The sequence below is a fragment of the Uranotaenia lowii genome, chromosome 3 (genome assembly GCF_029784155.1).
Source record: "Uranotaenia lowii strain MFRU-FL chromosome 3, ASM2978415v1, whole genome shotgun sequence".
NCBI lineage: Eukaryota > Metazoa > Arthropoda > Insecta > Diptera > Culicidae > Uranotaenia > Uranotaenia lowii.
The window spans coordinates 336,857,368-336,872,424 of NC_073693.1; positions in this window are offsets into that span (position 1 = coordinate 336,857,368).

Consider the following 15,057-nt stretch of genomic DNA (forward strand, 5'->3'; position numbering starts at 1 on the left):
TATAGTTTGAATATTTTTACTGCTTTCTTCTATCTTACAGAATAAAAAAGAAACTGCATGGTTAAAGGCAATCAATGTATGACTTCAGAAGATAAATATTCAAATATTTCAGTGTTATAACAATAATCACCCCCTATTTGACTTTTTCAAATTTGTCATGCCATTAGAATTCAAAACATAATGAAGAATTAAGAAGCTCAGTTTTTGAAGTAAATACAAAATTTATCACAATTTGCTCATGTAAATTTAGGGAAAAGAGGGATATAAGGGACAATTAAAAAAAAATGTCCCTACATTTCATTACCTTACTAAAATGTTAAAAAGATAAAAGGTTAGCAAATTTAAAGTCAACACTCTCAGTAATTCAACAGAAGTTGATTGGTATAATTCGGTCCAGAGAATTGCAAGTAACAGCTGCTTGAGTTTGGTAGACCGACTTTTCTTTTTCGTTGATTAAACACCCCCACGGAGTGGAAAATTTTTGAAAATTCAAAAGCACATCTACTAGGTGAAGTTCAAAGTTTTTAAAGAAATTCGAGCATTTACGGGTATTTTGTAACGGTTTTTTGCCGCTTGGGGGGGGGGGGGGTGATCACCCCGATCACCCCCCCCCCCATAGGACCGCGCCTGATCAGAGAGGACCTAGACTTAAAAGTTCGAAACCACAATTAAAAGTTATCGGGGAAAGAAATTCCCTACAAAATGTTGTTTTGAATAATTTTCCATTTATTTGGCAAATATTAAAATTTGGATTTTGAACCAGAGTGCTTAGGTAAACATTTAAGATCTTTCCACTTGTGCTTCTGTGATTTTGTGCTCCTCCATCTGTCTGAAAATAGTATGTATTCTCTGTTCTAATTATGTCTTTCATTTTCCAGAGTCAGGTTCGCTGATGAACTGCTAGATTCCCTCGTTGCCGATTTTGTTTTCACTGATGGAGTTGTTCTGGGTAAGCGAATGTTCAATCTACTTACGTTTTCTTTTTCTTTTAGGAACTTTTCGGATGCGGATTGTAAACCCTGGTTTGGCTGGCTTGGACGCTTTATTTTCACCCTCGACTCTTTGGTCTGAAGATGACTATTCGGAATGCTTAAAGTGAGGCAAGAAAGACGCGACAATATTCGGGTAAGTCCATTCGCACCTTCATGCTTTTTTTTAATTTTCTAAGGATTGCTTTTTACTTAAAAGTCTTCCCCATTTGGCAACTGTTTTGCTCCAAATTCACCTATCGCATCTCTTGTTTAAGCTTAGCTTTAAATTCAGATATAAATTTCAGTCTTTTCAGATTCATTATTCAAATTTAAAATATACAAATTGAGCTACCTATCAAAATTAATAATATGTGCAATTACTTAGTTTGTGCAACTTTATGTTGTTGATACTTATACACAAAATGATAGAAATTTTGGTGATTTATGTGATTAAACAAGTTGTCCAACAAATCCAAGAAACCATGCATGGAAATCAATTGAATATAATGAATGCCTTTAAAAAATTCTTGCAAACATTCTCCTGCCATTTTACCACCTTGCCTAAATTTAGGCGTTTCTAATTCTTTTCTTTAAGCACATCACTAAAAAATAAAACTTTCTACTAAAAATGTACTAAATTTCTACTAAATAGCGAGCTCAAATATTTAGTCTCGAATAGAAATGTTTTTTTTCGCTCAAAAGATAGCAAAAAAAAAAAGATTATAAGTAAATGCAGTACTTTAATTTGCAGTATAAGACAAAGTTTGATGAATATGTATTTTATGGTTTGCAAAATAGCTATAAGTTACATTTTTATAAAGATTCATTTCTAACGTTCAGCGCTTAAAAATGAATAAATATTTGAAGTAGATATGAACAATGACAATGCATCACTTATGATGTATTGTGATTTTCGCATTTCTGATTGCATAAATTAAGGCGATTTACACTTCCTACCTACCTGATTTTACTGATACGTTTTTTACTCTACGTTGAAAAAATATTTCAATACTTTTTCGGCAGAATTTGCTATCACGTCTTGCGAGTAGATTTTGCTCTCATTTTGCTTGGCATAAGGCGGTACAAAGCAAAAATTAAAGCAAAATTTTCATGCTTGGTTAGCAACGTGGTGCCTAATTTTGCAAAAACTGAGATCTTAACTACACCACATTTTTCAAAACATTTGAGAGCATAATGATGTCAAATTTTGCTATATAAAAAAATACGCGTTACCTTATTTTGGCATCATTGTGCTCTCCAAGCTCTCGGAAATCGAGGTGTAGTTTGGGTCTCAGTTTTAGCAAAATTTGGTATCACTTTGCTAACCAAGTATGAAAATTTGTGCTCTCATTTTTGCTGTGTACCACCTTATGTCAAGCAAAATGAGAGCAAACTCGGCTCTCAGGGCGTGATAGCAAAATTTGCTATAATTTTGCCATAAAAGTCTGCTCGAGAAGCTTCAACAGGGATGTTAGACATTTTAGAAGATTAGGAATTTAAATTCCAAGTGGCCACATCACTTACCAAGGTGATATCCATGCCACCTTAGATACCTTACCCTTATACATTCAGCGTGAGATTTGTGGAGGGATGGCGTACAGCCGGACTCCGCAAAACAAATCATCACATGTGCTGCTCTTCCTTTCCTCTTATCGACTGCACGGACTTGGCCGGCGTCGTTATTGGTTCATTTGAAAGTAGGAGATACTCAAAACTGCACAGTGAGATTGTGTTGCTTGTTCCCAGCAAACTTTCATTTGGTTCATTGTGGAATATTGATTATCTCGAACCAATCACGGAGTGCAACCATTATGCCATTGGCCGGGAGGGGCCGTAGGTGGACCGTAGTTGATAACAAGCTCAAGCTCAAGCTCATAATAATACCACGTTTAGTCTTAATTCACAGCCAAAATGTGGCATCAATATGATATCAAATCTTTTTCAAAGACGCTATTCGCTTGATTCAGGTATCAAAATCTGCTCGGGCAGATCTATTGTATCATCATGCATACGTCATGCATGTCACGATAGTGAGAAAATTCATGATAACTATAAAAAATAACAAAAAAGACAAAAATGACAAAAATGACAAAAATGATAAAAATGATAAAAATGACAAAAATGACAAAAATAACAAAAATTACAAAAATTACAAAAAATACAAAAATGACAAAAATTACTAAAAATGCAAAAAAACACAAAATTGACAAAAAATGACAAATTGGACAAAATTTTTAAAAATTGATGGAATTTTCAATGTTGAGTTAGATGTAAAAATTAACATGATTTAAATCAATTAAAACCGAAAAAAAATGTCAAAAATAACATAAAAATAACTGATTTTTTGTTATTTGGTAATTCACAAAATAGACTTAATCGAATAAATTGATTAATTTTTCAAAATTTACAAAAATGGCAAAACTAAAAAATAACAAAATTGAAGAAATTTGGCACAATAGAATAAATTTCTCATTTGACATTGTTGATAAAATTGGTCAAATGGGCAAAATGAAAGATTTTGTCACTTTAATCGATTTCGTTAGTTCCGTCAGTTTTTTTTTCAATTTTGTCAATTTTTAATGTTATCAAATTTGTCAAATAAGTCAATTTTGTCAATCTGAACACTTGTGTCAATTGCGTTTTTTTTTCTGTTAAATTAAACAATTTGTGAGATCAATTTTATCAGTTCTGTAAATGTTGTTTATTTTGTTTATTTTAAATATTTTTATTTGCAAATTTCATATATTTTTTGTTTTGACATATTTTCACAACTTTGTCTTTTTCAACATGTTGTCAATTTTTTCAGTTCTTTTTTTTCAATTTGGACAGTTTCTCTTCATGCTGATTTTTTAAACTTTATGCGTTTGTTCCACTTTCAAAATTTTGTTATTTATTTTTATTTTATCAATTTTACTTTTTCCAATGCCCTGATTGTTTAAAATATTGTATGGTTGTCAATTTGAACAACAAAAATTATGTATTAAAAGGAATTAAGTTTGGGAAAACAAATGGGAAAATTGTCCCTGTTTAAAAAAAAGATAAAAGTTTCAATATTTTGACTAACAAAATTAAAAATAATGAAATAAATTCCTAAGATTCACAAAGTTTAAAAAAAAAAACATTAAGATTAAACATATTTTAAAAAAATCATTGAACGGCATGATGAAGGATATTCCAGGATCCAGCCATTCGAAAACTACCTATTGGTTAAAAATTATCTATAAATTATGGTTGTTTTAAAATTCTTTTTATAGGGGTAGTTACTGCACAAATTTTAAGTTGATTGCCCCAGCAAGCGTGTGAAAGTAATAGTGTAAGAATTTTTTAATTTTTTTTTTATTTTTTAATCAACAAGAAGTGGAAATTGATTTATTTTACTTTATTTAAACAGTTTTGAAGATGTTTGAAAAATGTTAAATAAAGTAATCCGAATCCTTATCTTAATAAAAGTTATTATTACATCACCGAGAAAAATGAACCAAAAATCGAGAAATTATTTGTACTCCTTTAGCAAAGTTTGTGTTTTATATCCTTTATCTATCTTAGGATAATTTTGTTCTTATAATTCAATCCCGAAAGGTTGTAGCTTTCAGATCTAAGTGACAAAAATTATTCTCGATCAAAAACACATCGACCAACGATTTCTGATAACTCTAAAATAATACTTTTTCTAACAATAGGTTCAAGTTTATTTTTTCCACGTATTTGAGCTTCTCTTGATTGTTGTTTTTTTTTATTTAATCTGGAATGAAGGTTTATTTATCGAGTTACTATTTTTTATTTATTCAAAAAAGTGTTCTATTCAGTTTTGTGTGAATTGTGTTGAAATTAAAATTGCTGAAATTGAATAATTTATTACGATTTCAAGAAATTTTTCCATTCAATATTATAACTATCGAGCATGCTTCGATAAACACTTCAGTTATTTGTAAAAGAATTTTTTTTAAAGAATAAAAAATAAGCCATAAAATGTTTCAAAAATTACTGAAGTTCGTAAAAACTTCAACCGAAGCAAGGATTGAAAATCATATTTTTTAAAATTTGTCAAAAACTGTTTCTTAAGATGATTTTTTTCGCTCAACAAAATTGTTTCAAATCATTAAACTTGATAACTGTGAACTTTGCTGCAAAAAATAGGGTTTAAAACGCATAGTTTTTCCTAAAAGATATGATGAACACAGGAAAAGGAAATCAATTAATCCAACTCTCTCCCACAGTTCCGCCAGAGCTACTCTCTGAACTCACATGTGAATATTATCCACACAAACAAATATTAGAACGATTTTGCCCTCTAACTAACACATTGAAAATTATTGAAATCGGTCATTATTTGACGAAATGGCATGCACTTTAATTTAATAACGTATTTTTTTTCACCTGGAGGCAAACTAGAGGCAACCTAGGTTCGCTCCAACTGCTGTCATCGTGCTCATTTATTGCTCGAGAGGCAACCTAGGTTCGCTCGAAAAAGGGACGGAGTCGCCCTGAGAAAAAAGTAAGTTTTGCGAGAAGTTCACCAATACTCTCAACGTTGTTGTCAAAACATTAAACAGCTGTTTTTGGCTGAAAACAAAACAGTTGAAATAATGAACGGGCAAATGATTATTGCCGCGATTTTGAACCTCTCAGCCAAGCAAAATCGTACTATTTGCAGTCCAGTGCAATCCGGTCACGAAAAACGGCAATCCAGATGTGAAGAACCGAATGAAGAAATCCAGAAGGGAGAACAAAATGACAGCTGTATGTAAACATTGCGCTCGTTCTCACGCACACCTACGTATGGAATAACTCGAAACCCGAAACTTGCTTTTTTATTCTGACGGTTCCAGAGCCAAATCCGGAATCAAAAAAAAATATGCCATAAGTGTTCCCGGGCAGGGCGGTTGAACATTTTGACGAATCATTAAGTTGATTAATATCAACCTTAAAAAAGTAAGCTCATTCACTAATCACTAATCACTAATCGTACTGCCACAGCCAGAACTTATGTCTGAGTCCCGAAGAATAAAACAAATTTGTTATTATTCTTTTTGTCTTTCATCATGCTTTTAATTAAGTTAACATGAAAACATTAAAATAATTAAAAACATGAAATGGTCGGGCCTACTGTGGAGCAGAGAACGCAGAGACATCAGGAACAAGGAGAAAGAAGAAGCGTGGACCACCAGTACCATACGCTCCGAGGGGCATTACGTTGGAAGCAAATAAGCTAAAAAAGTGCTCCTTGTTGATAATGGAACCTATGAAATATGACCCATCCTTCAGCGGTTGCAAATGAGTTATTTTGAACACAGAAATCATAAAATATTACAAATAATCAGTGAGGATTGGAAATTAGTAATTTTAATCATTTTTATTCCACTCATCTGTATTAAATAGATTTCTGTGTTCCCTCATTTCTGGTCGTTGACCAAGGATAAAGCGCCTTTACTCGCTCTTGAAAATAAAGAAGAACAAAATAAAACATTAGTAGACACAGGACCTTTCGAGCCCTTTAAGAGCTCAAAAGGTTTATTTCATAAATTCAGTCAGATACAAAAGTATTTGACTAATTGAATTTTTCTGTAAATTGAACAATTAGGCAGACCTGTTTACCCATAGTGATGAAAATAATAGTTAAAGCTGAATAATGATAAATTCAGATTATGTGAAATGAATTTTGTATTATGATTATAATGCTTTGAATCTTCATATCATCATATGAAATTATAAAAGATTAATAATTCTATTTTTTTCCTGAAAACCTTAAAAAAGTAAGCTCATTATTAACTTTTTCATCTTAACTCGAACTGACATGCAGTCCTCTTTTTCAGATAAGAACTATTTTTGATTATTTTGGAAACTATCTATGACTCCAGTATCGCTGAAGTATCAATTACACGCCAATTGCAACAGTTTTAGTTGGTCTTTAAAAAAAATCGATTGACTTCTTATGAAGTAGGAGAGTTACGAAATTATATTTTTGCTAAAATCACGCCAAGTGGTCTTCAAGCAACTGGATCTCTGTTTCTACAGCACAGAAAAAAAATTTGACTATTACGTGTCACTGAAACTGCAACGTTTAAATTAAATCAACCTGTAATTAACAAAAGTTAACGAAGATTCATTGATTTTTATAGCAAATGTCCTGTAAAAAAGTTGTACACTGAAAATTAAATGTCACGTAATTTATTTTTCGACCTGTAAAATTATGGAAAATGTCCTGCTCCTTGTCAATAAAAGCATTTATTTTAATTAAATTTTGGATAATCCTTCTGTTTGTCTTTAATTTCCCCGAAAATATTCGCATACCTACTGTTTGTCTTGCTAAGCGAAAATATTCCCGGTGATTCGGCGGCCCTTTGCCACATTGTTTCTGGAAAACAAAACTGTAATCTCAAATATTGGCACATAAATTCCCAATCGATCCCGACGTCTCGTTCATTCGTCCTTTTCCCCGAAACCTGATGAACCTGATGTGTTGCATTTGTATCGTTTCAATTATTCAAATAAAATTTCACCATCGCCCAGACCATCAGCCCCGGAACCAAATCGTTTGATGGTGGCGTGAAAGTTGTCCAAACTGTGTTTGGGATACGAGAGGGGAAATTTTTCACAGCACAATCATGGATTTCCTTCCCCACAACCACCAATTTTTCCACCAATTTACCTGTGCGGCACAAAACGGTGAAGTGGATTTGCTAATAAAATGGGACAGAAAATTTCGGATGCGATGTGCAAACTGCTAACACCAAAAACCAAAAGCAAAACATAATAAAAAAAAAAACAACAACGGCGGGAAAAAGTTTAAACGAAATGAAAATAAATACACGGACACGCGGAACAGACTCACGCCAAAGCCAGCCTGGGCCCTCCCAGGAGTAAATATTTTACACGGGAGCACTTTGTTTGGATTTTGTATGAAATATTTTGCAATTTGCCTGGTCGGACAGGACGTTATTCTGCTATGCTTTTTTTGTTTTTGTTTTATTTTGGTAACAAGCGCTGAGTTCCCGGGATGTTGATTGGAATTGGGACAGAAAATGAAGCGCAACTAAAAGAGAAAAAAACCAACCTACACGAAATCCTCACTTGCCGCGGTCAGTCCTGGCACTTTCTGCTAATAATTTCGTTGTGTGTAACGGATTATGGTAATTGCTCTGATCGCCTTGCCTAATTTATAGCAAACGATTTACGTACTGAACCAGAATTGATTACTGCATCAAAATTTATGGCTTGACAGCTTTCGGTTGTTTGCTGTGCGACAAACTGGAAGCGATTGGCCCGGCTTAGTTAGGAAGCTGAATGAAAAACTATGAATGATCCATCAAACTTTATTCCATCTGGTTGGGCATTCAGTAGTTTTGGCTTTCAGGTGTCCGAAATTACCTTGTCAGCTGGAATTTATAATCATATGTTTAATTTGTTGGCTGAACTAATTTTGTTCCTTTTTTAACGAACTAGAATTATTTATGTATCATTCCAGAAAGCATAATTATTCAAAAGTTTAATCTTGGTTTAAAGAACTGTTCAAATAATGAACAGAAAGTGATTTATTACGACTTTTGATAAATGAAGGCGAAAAGCTTCCATGACAAAAGCGAGCAAGTTGCTGTGGGATCTTCGAAAAGATCTCGAAGACCATCCCCAAGAGTAGGTATCAGCCAGCATCATCGCGCCAAGACCAGCATCAGAAGAAGGGTATCATAATTTACTCGTAAAAATATTTATTGTTTGCATTCTAAATGAGAAAAGTTATTATATATGCACATTGCACGCCGGCATCGTTGCTGTCGCCCATTTGTGCCAAGAGTTCGTGTCGCTGAATCTGGCAAACTTCTCAACTCCGTTCGATGCATTATCAGCAGAACTAAGTCACTAGAGATGCGGGAGATTTACGATTCTCGAGCTTAAAGTGGATTTAATTTCAGGTTAAGATCTAAGTTTAATCGGATTAAATTATTTCTAAATTTCATAATTATACAAATGACAACCAAATTTAAACATTTAAGCCCATCAAGTAACTAAAAATAATGACAACTTTTACATTTTCCTGACATTTTTGGCGTTTTTAAAATTTACACATTTTTATTGACATTTTTGTCATTTTGGTCATTTTTGTCATTTTTGTCATTTTTGTCACTTTTGTCATTTTTGTCAAGTTGTCATTTTTGTCATTTTTGTCATTTTTGTCATTTTTGTCATTTTTGTCATTTTTGTCATTTTTGTCATTTTTGTCATTTTTGTCATTTTTGTCATTTTTGTCATTTTTGTCATTTTTGTCATTTTTGTCATTTTTGTCATTTTTGTCATTTTTGTCATTTTTGTCATTTTTGTCATTTTTGTCATTTTTGTCATTTTTGTCATTTTTGTCATTTTTGTCATTTTTGTCATTTTTGTCATTTTTGTCATTTTTGTCATTTTTGTCATTTTTGTCATTTTTGTCATTTTTGTCATTTTTGTCATTTTTGTCATTTTTGTCATTTTTGTCATTTTTGTCATTTTTGTCATTTTTGTCATTTTTGTCATTTTTGTCATTTTTGTCATTTTTGTCATTTTTGTCATTTTTGTCATTTTTGTCATTTTTGTCATTTTTGTCATTTTTGTCATTTTTGTCATTTTTGTCATTTTTGTCATTTTTGTCATTTTTGGCATTTTTGTCATTTTTGTCATTTTTGTCCTTTTTGTCATTTTTGTTATTTTTGGCATTTTTGTCATTTTTGACATTTTTGACATTGTTGACATTTTTGACATTTTTGACATTTTTGACATTTTTGACATTTTTGACATTTTTGACATTTTTGACATTTTTGACATTTTTGCCATTTTTGACATTTTTGACATTTTTGACATTTTTGACATTTTTGACATTTTTGACATTTTTGACATTTTTGACATTTTTGACATTTTTGGCATTTTTGACATTTTTGACATTTTTGACATTTTTGACATTTTTGACATTTTTGACTTTTTTGACATTTTTGACATTTTTGACATTTTTGACAATTTTGACAATTTTGACAATTTTGACAATTTTGACAATTTTGACAATTTTGACAATTTTGACAATTTTGACAATTTTGACAATTTTGACAATTTTGACAATTTTGACAATTTTGACAATTTTGACAATTTTGACAATTTTGACAATTTTGACAATTTTGACAATTTTGACAATTTTGACAATTTTGACAATTTTGACAATTTTGACAATTTTGACAATTTTGACAATTTTGACAATTTTGACAATTTTGACAATTTTGACAATTTTGACAATTTTGACAATTTTGACAATTTTGACAATTTTGACAATTTTGACAATTTTGACAATTTTGACAATTTTGACAATTTTGACAATTTTGACAATTTTGACAATTTTGACAATTTTGACAATTTTGACAATTTTGACAATTTTGACAATTTTGACAATTTTGACAATTTTGACAATTTTGACAATTTTGACAATTTTGACAATTTTGATAATTTTGACATTTTTGACAATTTTGACAATTTTGACAATTTTGACAATTTTGACAATTTTGACATTTTTGACATTTTTGACATTTTTGACATTTTTGACATTTTTGACATTTTTGACATTTTTGACAATTTTGACAATTTTGACAATTTTGACAATTTTGACATTTCTAACATTTTTGACATTTTTGACATTTTTGACATTTTTGACATTTTTGACATTTTTGACATTTTTGACATTTTTGACATTTTTGACATTTTTGACATTTTTGACATTTTTGACATTTTTGACATTTTTGACATTTTTGACATTTTTGACATTTTTGACATTTTTGACATTTTTGACATTTTTGACATTTTTGACATTTTTGACATTTTTGACATTTTTGACATTTTTGACATTTTTGACATTTTTGACATTTTTGACATTTTCGACATTTTTGACATTTTTGTCATTTTTGACATTTTTGACATTTTTGACATTTTTGACATTTTTAACATTTTTTACATTTTTGACATTTTTGACATTTTTGACATTTTTGACATTTTTGACATTTTTGACATTTTTGACATTTTTGACATTTTTGACATTTTTGAAATTTTTGACATTTTTGACATTTTTGACATTTTTGACATTTTTGACATTTTTGACATTTTTGACATTTTTGACATTTTTGACATTTTTGACATTTTTGACATTTTTGACATTTTTGACATTTTTGACATTTTTGACAATTTTGACAGTTTTGACAATTTTGACAATTTTGACAATTTCGACAATTTTGACAATTTTGACAATTTTGACAATTTTGACAATTTTGACATTTTTGACATTTTTGACATTTTTGACATTTTTGCAATTTTTGACATTTTTGACATTTTTGACATTTTTGACATTTTTGACATTTTTGACATTTTTGACATTTTTGACATTTTTGACATTTTTGACATTTTTGACATTTTTGACATTTTTGACTTTTTCGACATTTTTGACATTTTTGACATTTTTGACATTTTTGACATTTTTGACATTTTTGACATTTTTGACATTTTTGACATTTTTGACATTTTTGACATTTTTGACATTTTTGACATTTTTGACATTTTTGACATTTTTGACATTTTTGACATTTTTGACATTTTTGACATTTTTGACATTTTTGACATTTTTGACATTTTTGACATTTTTGACATTTTTGACATTTTTGACATTTTTGACATTTTTGACATTTTTGACATTTTTGACATTTTTGACATTTTTGACATTTTTGACATTTTTGACATTTTTGACATTTTTGTCATTTTTGTCTTTTTTGACATTTTTGACATTTTTGACATTTTTGACATTTTTGACATTTTTGACATTTTTGACATTTTTAACATTTTTGACATTTTTGACATTTTTGACATTTTTGACATTTTTGACATTTTTGACATTTTTGACATTTTTGACATTTTTGACATTTTTGACATTTTTTACATTTTTGACATTTTTGACATTTTTGACATTTTTGACATTTTTGACATTTTTGACATTTTTGACATTTTTGACATTTTTGACATTTTTGACATTTTTGACATTTTTGACATTTTTGACATTTTTGACATTTTTGACATTTTTGACATTTTTGACATTTTTGACATTTTTGACATTTTTGACATTTTTGACATTTTTGACATTTTTGACAATTTTCACAGTTCTGACAATTTAGACGGTTTTGACAATTTTGACAGTTTTTGACAATTTTGACGGTTTTGACAATTTTGACAGTTTTTGACAATTTTGACAGTTTTGACAATTTTGACAATTTTGACAATTTTGACAATTTTGACAATTTTGACAATTTTGACAATTTTGACATTTTTGACATTTTTGACAATTTTGACAATTTTGACAATTTTGACAATTTTGACAATTTTGACAATTTTGACAATTTTGACAATTTTGACAATTTTGTCAATTTTGACAATTTTGACAATTTTGACAATTTTGACAATTTTGACAATTTTGACAATTTTGACAATTTTGACAATTTTGACAATTTTGACAATTTTGACAATTTTGCCAATTTTGCCAATTTTGCCAATTTTGACAATTTTGACAATTTTGACAATTTTGACAATTTTGACAATTTTGACAATTTTGACAATTTTGACAATTTTGACAATTTTGACAATTTTGACAATTTTGACAATTTTGACAATTTTGACAATTTTGACAATTTTGACAATTTTGACAATTTTGACAATTTTGACAATTTTGATAATTTTGACATTTTTGACAATTTTGACAATTTTGACAATTTTGACAATTTTGACAATTTTGACAATTTTGACAATTTTGACAATTTTGACAATTTTGACAATTTTGACAATTTTGACAATTTTGACAATTTTGACATTTTTGACAATTTTGACAATTTTGACAATTTTGACAATTTTGACAATTTCAACAATTTTGACAATTTTGACAATTTTGACAATTTTGACAATTTTGACAATTTTGACAATTTTGACAATTTTGACAATTTTGACAATTTTGACAATTTTGACAATTTTGACAATTTTGACAATTTTGACAATTTTGACAATTTTGACAATTTTGACAATTTTGACAATTTTGACAATTTTGACAATTTTGACAATTTTGACAATTTTGACAATTTTGACAATTTTGACAATTTTGACAATTTTGACAATTTTGACAATTTTGACAATTTTGACAATTTTGAAAATTTTGATAATTTTGATAGTTTTGACAATTTGGACAATTTTGACAATTTTGACAATTTTGACAATTTTGACAATTTTGACAATTTTGACAATTTTGACAATTTTGACAATTTTGACAATTTTGACAATTTTGACAATTTTGACAATTTTGACAATTTTGACAATTTTGACAATTTTGACAATTTTGACAATTTTGACAATTTTGACAATTTTGACGATTTTGACAGTTTTGACAATTTTGACAATTTTGACAATTTGACAATTTTGACAATTTTGACAATTTTGACAATTTTGACAATTTTGACAATTTCGACAATTTTGACAGTTTTGACAATTTCGACATTTTTGACAATTTTGCTTATTTTGACATTTTTTACAATTTTGACAATTTTGACAATTTTGACAATTTAGACAATTTTGACAATTTTGACAATTTCGACAATTTCAACAAATTTGATAATTTTGGCTGTTTTTAAAATTTTTTTATTTCTTGTTTATGCCATTTTTGTTTATTTTGATTCTTTCTAGTGATTGTTTTCTAGAATTTATTGAAAGTTTTATATACTTTTTTGCTTCTATCTCTTTTTTGTTATATGTACTTGTTGCTTTTTTCATTTATTTTAGTATCATTTAGGTGATTTTCGTGTGATCTTTTAAGTTTTTATTTTTTATGATATTTGTTTTTTAATGATTTTTTTGGTTATCTGAATTTTATTGATACTTTAGAATAATGTTTTCATCTTTTGTTATTTTAATTTCATTCTAAGATATAAAATGTTCTTTTTTTACTTTTTTTTTGCCACCATTGTATCTTTTTTTTAAGTTTGTTGTTATGTTTGCGATACCGATATAATTTTTTGTTGAAATTCTTGGGTTTTTTACATGAATACATAAAAGTAAATTGCATGATGATAAGAAAATCTTTGATCTCATCTGATAGACCACTAGATATCATCGACTTCCAAAAACCGCCAAATTCACCCGAAAATCAACGTTTTCTCCCTCAAACTAACAAACCGATGATGATATCCCGACGAAAGCTGCTGCCTGCCTTTCGACGATAATATCTGGATTGGTTTTGGGTGAATCGTATGGGTTTTGCAAATGTAGCAATTTCATCCGGGTATTGGGTGTGACTTTTCAACCATTCGTGGTTTTTCTCTTGCTGACTGACTGACTGACTGACTGAAAGGCGAAATGAAGCCAGACCAGAGCTGTCTGTGAGCTTGGGATGCAATTCAGCTTCAACAAGACCAGGCCAAGCCTTGCCTTGCATTGATTGGCCAAATTGTGTCAATGCTGCGTATGCCTACAGTTTGGCTTTTTCGGTAATTGGATCGGATTGGAGCGAGCTCGTTTGGCTTCGTTAAGGGATTGATTTTGGAACGGGGAATGAAATTTTTGTGACTGAGTTCTACCGAATTGTTGGAATGGCTGAGAGTTGGGTTTGCATTCTGAAGCTATTTTTGGGAATACAAATTTAGCATGGTTCACATTAATTGTTTCATCAATTCCCTAATTGATGTCAGACAACTAGTAACGAGTTTTGGTTGAATCTTTCAAAAGATCTTATTAACGCCTATGAGTGACACATAAAATTACTACTATTTTGAAATTAAAAGAACTTATTTCTAACGGTCGCCATACAAGTGAGATGTGTAAAAATAAAATCGTCATACATAATAATCTATCAATCCCCTTCGAAAAATTCTTTTTTACAATCCAATCTTCTGCAATCAGGGAATGCTAAAGTATTCTCGTTCGGAATAAACGAGGATATGGCTGAGTATTTCGTATTATTTTTTTCCCATTTCTTCGCTAGTTCCTGATAAATCCGTTATTCAATTTATCTTCGTACAAAAGAGACGCTGTACATCTCAAAATCACCCACAAAAGC